The following is a 14,574-nucleotide window of genomic DNA, read 5'->3' as shown; positions in this document are numbered from 1 at the left end:
GCCAATAAAAGCGAACACTCACATCAACCTCATTTCGTTCAACCGGATCTTAGGATGCCGGGGAACCACTATACGGGCGCACATGTTCCTTGAAATCAAAACTTCCGCTAAGTTTCCGGGAAACTGCTATACGAGCGCACTTGTATCTTGATATCAAAACTAGCGATAAGTTTCCGGGGACTGAGCTTACTGCGAGAGTTCTGCTGACTCCCTATAAGAATTTAGCTTTTTGTTTCGTCCAGAACTATCCAGAACTATCAGACAGTAGTTGGCATTACTGTCTGTTAGATCTCATTGTTATTATGTCAAAACACGGAAAAACGAGCCCTTAGGTATACACCTCTTTCCCTTATTCATTAACGAGGGTTTCGTACTAGCAGACTTGGTGTCCTTAGGTTGTATACGAGGGACTATTGATCAGCTGCCCGCTCGTAATAAGTTCACGTGCTACGTGACGCCACACACGCGCTTAAAAGAGTGTTTCACACTCTTCGCTTTGCTTATAGATGGCGCTGACTGAGACACTCCTACTTGTAATTTCACATATAAACCCAAAAAAGTGGATGGAGGGAAGGCCGCTGTGATAGCTCAGTGGTTAGAGCATCGAACGCACCATGCGAAGGTCGTAGGTTCGATTCCTGCTCACGGCTGGTTATTTTTTCACCCACTTTTCTTTCTTCTTATTTACATTCCATTGGTTCTAATAACTTCGCCTACACTTTCCTTGGCACTACTCTCTGTTAGATCTCATTATATATGTATATATATATATATATATATATATATATATATATATATATATATATATATATATATATATATGTATATATATATATGTGTGTGTGTGTGTGTGTGTGTGTGTGCGTGTGTGTGTGATGTTATGAGCGACTGATGAAGGGGTTGGCAGGTCTTCATCCTGTCGACTTGTGTGATGCTATAATGAATGGGAGACGTGACCTGGCTCATACCCCATGGTTATTACAAAGCACTTCTTCCTTCTCGGCCTCTCACCAACCATCGCTTCATATGTCACACACACACACACACAGATATATACATATATATATATATATATATATATATATATATATATATATATACGGAAGAGAAGTGTATACCAAAGGGCTCGTATTTCCGTGTTTTAACACAATAATAATGAGATATAACAGACAGTAATGCCAAGGAATGTACAGGGGAAGTTATTAGAACCAATGGAATGTAAATAAGAAGAAAGAAAAGTGGATGAAAAAATTACCAGCTGTGAGCAGGAATCGAACCTACGACCTTCGAATAACGCGTTCGATGCTCTAACCACTGAGCTATCACAGCGGCCGTCCCTCCATCCACTTTTTGGGGATTATATGTGAATTTAGAAGTAGGAGTGACAGTCAGCGCCATCTATAAGCCAAACAACGAGTGTGAAAACACTCTTATTCGCATGTTTTGGCGTCACGTAGCACGAGAACTTATCAGCGGGCAGCTGATTAATTGTCCCTCTTATACAACCTAAACACACCAAGTCGGCCAGTACGAGACCCTCGTTCAATGAAATAAGGGAGAGAAGTGTATACCAAAGGGCTCGTATTTCCGTGGTTTAACACAATATTAATGAAATATAACAGACAGTAATGCCAATATATATATATATATATATATATATATATATATATATATATATATATATATATATATATATATATATGTGACGCTATGACTGGGAGACGTGTCGTGGCTCATACCCCATGTTTTTTCTACTGTAACTTCTTCCTCATCTGCTTCTACCAAGCGTCTCTGCCTTCTTACGTCACAGGATTCTCCCTCCCCCTGAAAGATGGCACCGGTTACAAACTACAACAAATTGAAAAAGAGAATAAACAAAACAATGGCCAAGTTCGCAGTTTCACATCCCGACGGAGTTTCACAATCTCACTGAATCTTCAAGCCCGACGGAGCAGTCCAGTGAACTCTATAACAACTCTGGTGGGCGAGGCTGACTGTTGCGTTCCGCACAGAGCGGAATACACGTGGATACTGACAGTACTCCTAGAAATCTTGTTCGGGCTGACCAAGGTTGGAACGCTTTGTTGCATCGGCAGCTCAGAAGTCGTCGAGGTTGTATTTTTCGCCGTGAATGGTGCAATCCTGATGATTCTTGCTTGCGTGCTTCTCGACAGACTGTGAAGGAGTTCCTGAGTACTTGCGGTTTGCAAGCAGTGCTTCCGCGTCTTTCTCGGCGCTTTCTGTGGTGTTGCAGTCGGCGTAATAGCAGGCGCTGGGAGCGTTTCTGGCGACTTTCCTTTGTCCGAAAGTGTCTGACGTCTTGTTGGTTTGGAGATCCTTTTTTTTTGATGTTCTTCAACTGGTGAACGCACTTCTATTGAATTTGGCGTTCGTCGATGCCCTTGTTGCAGTCTCTCTCGTTGTAGCATGAGTTTGTGAAGTGGGCTTTGCTTGCTTTGCTGAGGCTGTTCAGGAAATGGCTGTAGTGGCACCCGTTCCGGAATGGGGCATTCAATTCCTCTGGTGTTTGACGCATCCTGTAGACAGCTGATGAATGGTGAACTGGTGTCATGCTTGTCGGGCATAGTTGGTAATGCGTCATCATCGCTAGCATGCTCTTCAGAGGCTTCGGTGACGGGGTTCATTACGGGCGCTTCCGAAAGACAACTGTGTACGAGGTTTGATGTATCATGCACTTCTGAATTTGTTCGATTCATGAATTGGTGAGCTCTGCATGTGGGCGACACAGGTGACATAGCATTACTAGGTTTTTCCCAAAACACGCATGGTCTTCTGAAAGTAAACTCATGTGCCACTTCGTCTTGATGCACTTGTCGATTCGCGCTGGACTTTCGAATGCTTGAGGACAGCTTAGGAAATTGACGATAGTGTGCAGGTGTCTCTAGATGGTTGGCAATGATTAAGTCTTGGTCATAGTCATTAAAACGGGTAATCAACTCCTCTTTGATTTTTTGCCATGACTCGTCATTCTAGGATATGTGAATTAGGTAAAATTTAAATGCCTCACCGGTTACGTAGTCGCTGAAGTTGGTAACCATCTCCCGTTCCGACCAAGAAGCAGCGGTAGCGTGGAGTTCGAACAGGTTGAACCAGTCCTGTACGGGTCCGTCGTCCGCTGATCCGGTGTACTTGGGGATGTCGAGGTCAGCCGATGGTTCTGTCATGGTGCTGGTCGTTGTCCTCCTAGGCGATGATTCGGTAGTCAATGTACAGTCAGGGCGTCTTCTGGGGAACTGCGTCGATGATGAGTGACTGATGAAGGGGCAGGCAGGTCTCCATCCTGTCGACTCGTGTGACGCTATGACTGGGAGACGTGTCGTGGCTCATACCCCATGTTTATCCTACTGTCACTTCTTCCTCATCTGCTTCTACCAAGCGTCCCTGCCTTCTTACGTCACATATATATATATATATATATATATATATATATATATATATATATATATATATATATATATATATATTATACACCAGCAATGTTGCCTTACACGTGCAGGGGCAGAAGCATTCCACAGATTTCATGAGCAGCAGCGTACATTCTGTTGTCTACTACTTCTGCAATTTGGGGGTCAGCAATCGATACATTTATATCGAGAACACAGTGAAGGTTGGCAAAATACTGCAACCATGAACATCGCAAACAGATGTATACAACGAGGTGTCATCCTGAATTTTATTATGACTCTACTGCAAGCAAGGCCTCTTACTTCTAGCGTCCCATTGACACTGCCAGGATTTAAGAGCCCATGATTTTACACCTTGTACAGAGTAAGCTCCTTTCCGTGCCTAGAACTCTGTGGATCTACCAGCTCATCATAGTGTGTCAATATGAAAACAGGAGAGTATTTTTCTCGAGCAAATATTCACACAGTGCCATGTTTTATAACCTGACGATTTCCGTTGCCCTGAAACATTTATGGCTCCATCCATGATTTAACTTCACAAAAACGTATATATATATATATATATATATATATATATATATATATATATATATATATATATATATATACTGCAGAAATGTTTACGCAGAAATTTCATGGGCTTTCGGTTGGATCGTTAACTGAATATAGAAGGCCTTGTTTTGGTTTCTTGACTAGAAGCATTTTTTTAAAAACGCGTGCAGTATAAAACACTCAAATATTTCAATTAACAAAGAACAAAAGAAAAGTCCGGATTTGTTAAGTTCGAACAGTGAACAAGAAAACAATGGGATGAGTTTTTAATACATCTCGCTTCTACTTAGGCGGTGGCCCGAACCTTTTTGCATAAAGGGCACATCTCTCGCTTCGAAGCAATCGACATCTGCTAAGCTTTCTGTGAAGATGTAAGCTGCGTAATAGCTTGACATGATTGTTTGTCACCTGCCCAAAGTTTCTACCCACGCAACGCGCCGTGAGGCACAGAAAGTACGCATACCTTCGTTTCCCCATACGGTCGAATCGATGAAGTGGTATTTGTAACACATTTTCGGTTGCATACATGGCTTGAAGACTGAAACGTGGGCCAGTGTAGGAGCCTGGCATGTCGTCCGTTCCTACATCTCCTGTGGTGTGAGCACGCTTGCCGTGAAGCACTTACTGAAGGCCAAAACAAGGCTAGAAATGTCCAAAACAAGGTTAAGATGAATGAAGAAGTTCTAAAATAGCGTAATCATCTGAAATACCTGATTAATATGTGGGGTTTGACGTCCCAAAAAATCTGAAATACCAAAGAAATATTTGTATTATTTACATACAAAGTGGTTTTTTTCTGGTGAGGGGTGTTAAGATGTACAAGGGGGGAGGGGGGATGGGTGTTGTTTCACGCGTTGGTAATGTATCTCAACTCTAAATAACCCATAGTTTTGTTGTGATCTAGCAGCTCAATATTTCAGAGCTAATTATGAACTCTTTTTTTTTATTAGGCGATTGTTGCTTACCGCTTTATATTTGATATGAAAGTGAACGGAAACGTCTGTCTAGTGACGAATGGTTATTTTCAACGTACTTTTGTTTCAAATGACGTTTTACTTTATATTTCTTTTTAATGAGTATATAACCATTAGCAGTGCCATCGCAACAAGAAAGAAAGAAATTTTATTATACACAAAGAAACACGGAATAGTACAATACTGACTATCAATAAGTCTATGCACAATAGCTGCATTCCAGCAGAAAACAAATATTCTCGGGTGATGCAACATTTTAGTTTGGGTGTACAGGGCACTACTTTTGGGTAAATAATTGTACGAGATAAAAAAGTTTTACCATACGACAACCGAAGGGGTGGCGCAGAAAATCGAAGAAAGCTACAGGGTGTTGGATTAAAAAATTTACAAATGAACTACCTGTGTTACCTCTGTTTCATTTAAAGCCACTGACTGGTAACACTTACTCGATCGAGGACCTGCACTGTAAGCATAATTATATGTGTGCTGTAGGAGGCGCAGTCTTCTCGGATCATATTAAAGCGACACTATAAAAATTGCCGGGCTGTCAAAGTGCTCACACTACGCCACCAGCAAACTTCAGTTCACCTTTCGCATAAACTTCCACTGACGAAACATGGGACACTGGTGCTTTGCAGCACTTTAGTGAAACTATACGGCAACTTTGTCGCCACAGACTACTTTGCTCGCTGCTGTCTGTTTCAGGGCTTTCAGAACATATCTTACGACCTACACCCGTTTCAACTGAAATTAGGGCTGGCGTGGACTGCGCTCAATGTGAGGACATCACTAAAACATCATTCTAATCCACTGTTTAAAGACTTGCTTGTAAGCGTTCTTTAGGATACTCAGTATAATTGGCGAAGTAACTTGCTTAAAAAGACAAGTGGGTCACAAATTGGGACGTGAGTGCTGAAACCTGTACTACATTTTTGATTGCGGTTTGAGAAAGGCTTTTAATGAATACGCAAGCCGTGAGGCCATTCACTAGATCAGGTTACTTCAGTTACGATATACAATGAAGCGAACGTGAAAGGACCCCAATCTCCTGCATCAATCATCGTAGCCTCAACCGTATAAATTCCCACATAAAGCAATAATTCACCCTTGACATCTAGCTCTAGATACATTCCGCAACATCTCCATACTTGACAATTTCATTCCCATCTCCAAGTGTACATAATCATTTTAAATTGTCACATGTAAATATTTATTTTCTACGCCCTTCCTGTTGTAGTGATATTGATTAGTTGTTTTTAACATAACTATTGCTAGTGCGTATTAAGACCTAAATCAAGTATGTAAAAGCCATAACTTCAAAGCATAAGAATTAAAAGATGTGAAGACATATATTCCTGTTGTCTAATCCTATAAGATGTCTAATTATCCTGCAATTTTTGAAGCTATGTGTGGTTACTGCTCTGAAGAGCTAGCTAACATGAGGGATCACCATGTACATACACATGCATGCAGTGCGTCAAAAAAGCAGCATCTGTCTTTCAGCAAAATTTACAAAAAAAAACGTAGGATCCCTAACCAGCGATGACTGTGCACGTTTAGAAGTTGTGCGGACACTCCGCGTGTTTTTTATAAGGGAGGAGCTGTTGCCAGTAGCAAATATAAAATTAAATATAAAGATGCGTCTGTATGAGCCTAGACAAACATAACATCGCGTTAGCATGTGTGCGCGATGTTGTATATTTTTCACTACAAAAAAAGAAGATATCCAGCAACGTTAACAAATAAAGTTCCACCTGCTATCGGGGAGAAGGATGAGAGAATGAATGATGCGCGAGACACAGTGTGGACACACGTGCGCCTAATAGCTTTGCACGTTGTGGGAGGCGGAAGAATGAAAGCGCGTATTCCGCTCAGCGTAAAATAGGCAGGCGTCGCTGAAAAACGACGCCCGTGTTGCGACTGCAATGTGCGACTACAGAAACATAGGAGGCTGCGCGTTAATATTCCGCGGGCTTATTGCGGGTGCTGCAGACCTGCGATGTGCGCCTGAAAACTTCTGGCCATCGTAACAGACACTGTGATATCCGTGTCACTTTATCTTTGTACGTCGTGTTCACCACTGAAACATAGAGGGCTGGTTTATGCGGACTCACAGTTTGCTAACGCCATACATGGGAGGCACTAAGCTGGTGGTTGGTGGCACAACTTTAGCGCGATATATAAATATATTTTCATATATCTGACATTTCAAAACTGTATGGTATTGATAAGGTGGCTTTCAGCTTATCGTTTACTAACCTTTAGAACACACGATCCTATTCTATATAAGTGAAGAATCGAAACAATGTATATTTGCTGTCTGTCTTCGCGATAATTCTCTTTTTTTAAAAATGGCAGGCTCCTTAAGATGGTGGCAGTAGTCAAAAAAGTTGAATTATCTAACTTTTTTTCTGTTTAGCGATGTTAGGCAGGTAACTGAAATAGGAGAATTCGTCTCTGACGTGAAGGACCCATTAGAGTATGGCGTTTCGAAAAAGTGGGCTGTTCTATAATTTGCGAAGTAATGAAATTCTACGAACTTAGTGAGAAAACTGAAAGCGAAACGCGGAATACCGCTGCCATCATATTTGTTCAAGGCGTAAAGAATAAGTGACTGTCGTGAAATGAACCCTCAACCGACTCTATTGCGTGGCTGCATGGGCTGCGCTTTCATTGTTTGTACGCATAACCCACATACTTTAACCAACAGGGAGGAAATGATCCTGCGCAACCGCTGTCTTGAAAAGAGTGACCTCATTCGAGACATCTGCTCATTGCGCTTATCGGTCTTTTTCTTTTTATTACAATATTCAATGCACCCCAATTTCTTCACGCTACAATATTTATTAGAGGCCGCATTTGCTATATGTCAAAGCTATCATGGGTTTTTTTAAAATCAAGAATTCAAGTTATCTTGTTTTAAATAACTACTTACCTGCATCATATAAACCGTTCATTTATTTAACTTTCACAATTACTGTGCTAAATGATACTTACAACCATATTAAGATGGAAACCACTACAGAAAAAGCGAGCAAGCATCACATTTTGCCTATTTTTGAATATGTTGGACATTTTCATGAAACACCCTGCATATGAATACAACAAAAGCACCGAACATTCGTGTATGTCATAGTAGTTCAGTGCTTCCGGTGTTAACACTGGTTCACGTCTTCAAATAAACATCAAACAGCTCCTGCATACAAAGCATTGTAGGTACGGTAAAGACAACTAAGCCGGAAATGATGATTTGCAGTCCAATAAATGCAATCACAACTACATTTCTTACTCTATTATTCATTTCCCGATGTTTTTGAGTTGCTTACGCTGTACTTTATGTGTGCGCCCGTGTGACATATGTGAGCATTTTTAATCAACCTCACCACTAAAAAAACTTTGGGCAGCCGAAAAATAACAATTTTAACCGTCAGTAGTATCGTTACGCGTTCCTTAATGAGCCACAGATTATCTTTAGTTGACGCTTCAATTTTAAAATAAAGTTGGACTTTATTCATTAACCCACAGGTTCCATACGCTGCCTTTTCAGTCACGCGTCAAAATAATCACATCAGGAACTAAATGATTATGATGATGATGATTGAAGTTCTGTCGCGCAAGGGTCACATCTGGAAATAGAGAGCAGTATTATAGAACAGCAAACGAGATACGAATCGTAGAACTGACCAATATGTAGCTACTGAAACACAACGCACATCAATTGTAATGCGCACAGAAGACAGAGTCGAAGATACGTATGCAAAGTACCTAGAAAGCGAGACAAACTGCTGAGCTCGCAATAACAGCCGTATGAATTACTATCTGCAACGAACCTACACACCCACTTATAAAAGAACATTGAACCTTGAAGCAGGAGGAGAGAGCGTGTGGACACGTTATATTATGCTCTGGGGGTTATGTCGTACAAAGTACGGAGAGGGGAGGGAGAAGACTCAAAAGTTCTCAGGTGACGCTGCTACGGAAGGCGTGGCCTGGGAACCTTTCACCAGCCCTCTACATCTAGCTCACAACATCGCCCAAGCATTCTCAAATGTCATATGAATAATTCGGGATGCAATATTGCGGCAAATTTCTTATCCCGGTGGTTCTCACCAGAGCCTCTGGAAATAAGCATCTGGCATCCAGCGAAGACGTCTATAATTCTAATGCAAACGCAAGCTATTCTTTTTGTAAAAATGGCGACGTCAGTGAGTTTTAGCTTCGCTGGATAAAGTGCGGGAGGCAAAAGAACAAAGCAATCGGTGCCGCCAACACCATCCGGCATCAGTGCTTGCTGCTCTTTTGCGAGGCTTTCTATGGAGCTCGAACAGAAGTTACGTCAACCTTTCTGACGTTACCAGAGCGCTTAGCAGCAGAATACTCCACAACGGCACCCGCCTGTATTATCTACCTTCATTCTAACTTTGAGGTCAGTGTTGGCTTCTCCTTGGAACTTACATGTATATTTTTGCCTTTTAGTCGTGAGAGAAAAGGAATGTATTGCAGTCTAAATTTAGTTTAGCGATGTACCTGTGGATAACGCCATTTTTCAGGCAGTTTGATGAAGAAGGATAATAACAATAAATTGGGGGGGGGGGGTTCATGTTATATAGATAAGTGGGGTATGGCGTCCACAAACCACCATATAATTATGAGAGACGCCGCAGTGGATGAATCCGCAAATTTCTACAGCTGGGTTTTTTTTAACAAGCAGCTAAGTTTAAGTACACCAATCTCCAGCATTTGGCATGAATCAAAATGCAGCGGCAGCGGCCACAACTTGACCCTGTGACTTTCCATTCAGCAGACAGGCTTTATAAACCCAAGACATAAATGGTGGGTGAAGCCGGTTGTCCCCGAAATGACAAGCGTCCGGTCATCCTGCCAAAAAAGTGTTTCATTTTGTTGCTGTTATTTCTTTATTATCAAATATATATATAAGTAGATATTGGTGTCAGTGGCTCACATCGTCTACTTCTCGGCTATTGCATTACAGTTGTCATCGCAAAGTAGAGAACAAACAGTAAGCCATACAAGTGTACTTAGCACAACGCGCACAACGCTCAGTCGAAGATCTTGAATAAAAAAATCTGTGCGATCAACACAATGGTTAACAGAACAGAAGTATACACGGAACAAAGATGTCTGCTCTTATGGGTAACTCAGAGTCGGTTGCTCACTAATTGATACTCGTGATAAACAACATTTCATAACTTCATTCACCCACTTCCCTTTCCTTACAGCCCACACACATGAACTGCAACGGGCTGCACATAGCCTGCTTTAAGTGTTTTCAGGGGTGTGCTCTGGGACTATGCTTCATTTACTCATTCCAATAGTTACGCATTCTAATAGCCTGTTTTAGTCAATCATGCGCCTCATGCGCTTCTTAGTTATTTCTCGCATTTTTCACCCACCCAAATTAAATAAGGGTAAGGGTAGCTGAAATGCCAGTGTAGCCACATATTCTTCCAGGCAGTACCACGTTTTTGAACTGCTTTCTGCTAAAGGCTAAACTGCCATTCCTCTACGCGATAAACAAAAAAAGATGCTATTTTTTCTCGTTCCTCACAATAGGGACCCGCTACCATACCTATAGTTTTTTTTTCATACCATCTACCATACCAGCAATACCAGCAATATTTCATACCAGCAATATTGGAGGGACGGAGTGCGAGGATCTATTTTCGCATTACTAATTCTCACTATCTACAACGGCCGAGGCGGTGATATTCAGTACAGCCCTGCTTTGTGGAAGCTATCCTTTTATCTTTCTATTCTGTGCGTTCTTAGCCACCAAAATAACGAAGGGCCATGCTTATTCTGCTAGTGCAGTTGGCTTTTGCTTAGTGTTTCTTTTTTTGTTTCAGTCTAGTTCGAATACACCTGCCATGCCTCGTGAATTCTTCTCTTGTTCGAATCACTTATGTACAGAGATAACGCAATTGTCTTCTTTATCTAATTGTCTTCTTTATTTAGTCTTTAGTTCTTTATTAATTGTCTTCTTTATCTAGTCTTTAGTTCTTTAATAGTTGTCTTCTTTATCTAGTCCAATTTCTGTTTTTGTTGGCTTCGCGTTGCTTGAATTATTTAAGAATGTCTCTCTTCAATATTAGCATAAAAATGAAGATGCCACTTTGTTTTACATTAAGCCGAGCCAATTTGTTGGTAAATTCCTAGATTTTTTTAACAACACAGCTGAAGGCTCTACTCAGCTATTGTTTTTAATGACAAATACTTGTAAATATTATTCGTGTACTCACAAAAGGAGTCTTGCTGTAAATTCACGCTCACACTGAGGCATGCAGAGTATAAAGCGGCACAAAACTTTGTCAGATGGCGGCTATATTCCCTTATACGTGTCTTCATGCAGCTATAGGTTCTGGGCTGTCTTCTATAAGCCAGCGCAATCCCCCATGACGGACCAAAGAGGGCATGAGTCAAAATTCAGGGGGAAAAAAGTGCCCCAGTGGTCATATAACATGTCATCACAGTGACACAAAGACACAGAACAGAAATGTTCATACTCTATGCATGGGAACGCAGATAATTATAATTGTGCAAGCCGCGAGAGCACTTCCAGGATAAACCGCGCTTGCTAGGCGGTAAGCGCTTTACCCCGCAGCTAGCCTTATACATGTCGTTTTGGAACTGTGGCAGTCAAGAAATGTGAACAAAGCAGTATTTAAATGCCAAAATGACTCCGTTTCACTAAGATGCCCGATTTTCTTACGTGAACGTGTCGTAAAACTCTCCGCTTCTGATGATCCCTATTTGGATGCCACTGATCTGGAGTGTGTATATACTTTCCCACATTGTGGGAGGTATACAAGGTTAGGCTTTGCGAAACCAGCCCCCGGCATCATACTGAAGGAAATAATTTGCGATGCACTAGGTTGCATGAGATCGCCAGTATATAATCTCTATGTTACACTTGTATATTAGTGGATGCGCCGAGATAACTGCAACAATAATTTGAACAGAAAAGGTAAAACTTCTCAATTCCAATCTTGCCAATAGTATCGCTATCTCCGGAGTATTCCCGAAAAATATTACTTTTTGTGGTCTTGTAAGTCTCAAAACTACACAGTGATTATGAGCTATGTTATGGAATCATTCTGATTACATAAGGTACTTTACGTGCTCGTAAATCTAAGTAAACCATTTTTTCTTAAATTCTGCCTGTATAGAAATGGTAGCTGTGGCTGTAATTTGAATGCTGGTCCCCAAGGAAGATGCGAGGTACCCATACGTTGGTGGTTTCGGAGAGTTCCCAGTGTATTGTACCCAAAACCTCGTATGTAGACATGTCAGCTTCAAAGGGTGAAGTCCAGGCTGTCATTCTGATTTTAGCTTTTGCAACACATCGCGCTTTTTGCGTGATTCAGGCGAACCTTACAACCCGACGAAGCTGTATGAGCTTTTCCAAAGCGTTTCTATATAAACAGTTTGGATGAGGCTAGAGGTGCGCCTTGCAAAAGGCGGCCACAAGCCTCAAGCTGAACAACGCGGAAATTTGAGTGCGAACGATTTGCTTAACCCTGCCAACAATTAACTTTTAACCAATTAGTATATAAACGAATTAATAATCGAGTTCATTGTGCACGTAGTTATCGAACCAAATCGTAGAAACTTTCGCGTTCGGCAAAATCTCGTCTTCGACCAAACAATTATAGCTAGTCTCTCACGCTTCGAAGAGCAAACAGCAATAGAGTGATGCGTGCCTAATCGCACTCTAGTTGTTCAGACCTCAGCCACCATTTTAGGGGCGAAGCTCCTTAAGGCGTGGGCTGTGCGTCCGCTGAATGTAGCCACCTTTCGTTTAGTTCTTGCAGTGTTCACTAGATCACGGTACTTGTAGCTGACGATGTAGAGATGCAAAATGTTATAGACTAGACCGCCGTACTTGTAGTTGATGAAAGATGCGAGATGTTATAAAATAGAAATGATGTCGCATATGGCGCGTGTCATTGGTGGAAGGCAATCGTTCGATTCAGTGTGGCGACGTACGCTAGGGGGAGCGTTGTAATAAAATCAAGTGGGCAAATTGTACGGAGGATTAATGGCTTACCAGATTTACCTCCGGAGGTTCGCCCACTCAGCATCATTCACTTCGTGGATATGGCGGCACTTTTTTTCTCCGCCTTTTCTTCCTGGAAATATCTGTGTTAGCACAACGAGTTTGTCGCATGCGGTGGCCAACAAACGCAAGAATGAACGAAACGACAACAATGGCGTATACTAAAGCATATACAGAAAAAAAATAAAAACTCCCTCGAGTTTTCTTTCTGTGTAGACTCTTGATGCATTCACAGTCGTATCTGAGCTACACGAGTTCCACCAAAGCAGCAGTCGAGTCGCGGCGCCGTCCACGCGTGCGTTAGTTAGAACAGCGACGCATACAGAGCGACGCAATACTGTGCTAGGCTAATTAATAAGCCTAGGTCATTAATCAAGTCAGAAAAACGCGTGCCAGCCTCATTCTGCCTCTGTCCAGCTGACTAATTCACAGGCGCTCGTGTGAGGTAATGTTGCCCTAACTGCGAGGCCATACCTAGACATTGTTGAAGCAGCGCTCCTTATTTTGTATAAATGACGGCGTTTTACAATTTATTTATTTATCACTAAAGAACAATTACTCAGGGAATCACCAGTGTAAATGGTAATACAATCTAATTGAAAAAAAGGTTAGGCGCAGTACAGAACAAGGACAAGAGAAGTGAAACTTTTTGCATCGGCAATGAATTTTCGCCTTTAGACCAAATGGCTGTATCACTTCAATACATGTCGATCCATGCTGGCAAACCTTATTCTTTACCTCCCTTGGCATACAGGTGACTATGCGAAACGAAGGCTTGCCTTCTCGTGCTCGCGAACTTGCAGCCTTATCACTGGAGTGCCCCCCCCCCCCCCCCCCCCAAAATATGCACCGCCTCCTTTTCGCAGTGACGCGCTTTAGATCTCCTTATTCACAGAAAGTTTCGAGCATGAGTTCAAGAGGATTCGTTTCAAAAGAATGAAAGAAATAATGCTGACTGATTTCAGAGAACGCTATGCTATGCTACCTTCTTTTAGATAATGCTGGCTGGTGCGTTCCTTTGTTAAGCTTGCTATGCAACCTTAATTAAGAAGCGCAGATTTTTCACGCGCAGTGCTGGCTATGTGAGCTAACAGACTCCCCATGTGCCTTATTGCCCCCCAGATTCTCGGTTCCTCTAATGTGAGTACGAGTTCTAAGAACTCGTGATATTGGCGATAAGCGAGCTTCACGTGCTAATAGTCATGATCTTCATCTCACTTTTCGAGTAATATTGTCGAAGTATGGTTGTCGGTTGCCCCGTAGTCAGAGCATGAAAGATGGTCCATGCTTACGCCTATAGCAAAGATAATGCTAAATGGCCTGACGAGTGATATAGGAAGCCAACTAATACAGTCTGTAGAGTATTATGTATACTTACGTCATTTACTGACAGGAAAGCCTATTCGCGAAAACAAACTTCGCTGACAAAAGGGTTAGGCTGGATGGCGCTATACCGCGAAGCATTGCCAAATAATTACCAAAATTTTCCATTGCCACTAAAGCGAAAAGTACCAAATCACTTTAGGCGGTTCATTCGAGAAAATGG

The 14,574-nt window shown here is 41.8% G+C and overlaps 1 non-coding gene across 1 annotated transcript; it reads left to right on the top strand.

Moving 5' to 3' along the window:
- Window positions 1-577: 577 nt before the first annotated feature.
- TRNAV-CAC (transfer RNA valine (anticodon CAC)) lies at window positions 578-650 on the top strand. The gene has a single exon. It is a non-coding gene; the product is annotated as a tRNA-Val (tRNA).
- The last annotated feature ends 13,924 nt before the right edge of the window (window positions 651-14,574 follow it).

This window comes from Rhipicephalus microplus, chromosome 2 (genome assembly GCF_043290135.1).
Source record: "Rhipicephalus microplus isolate Deutch F79 chromosome 2, USDA_Rmic, whole genome shotgun sequence".
Lineage (NCBI taxonomy): Eukaryota > Metazoa > Arthropoda > Arachnida > Ixodida > Ixodidae > Rhipicephalus > Rhipicephalus microplus.
Note: the sequence above shows the minus strand (reverse complement) of the source record. Positions and strands in the feature narration are given on the sequence as shown.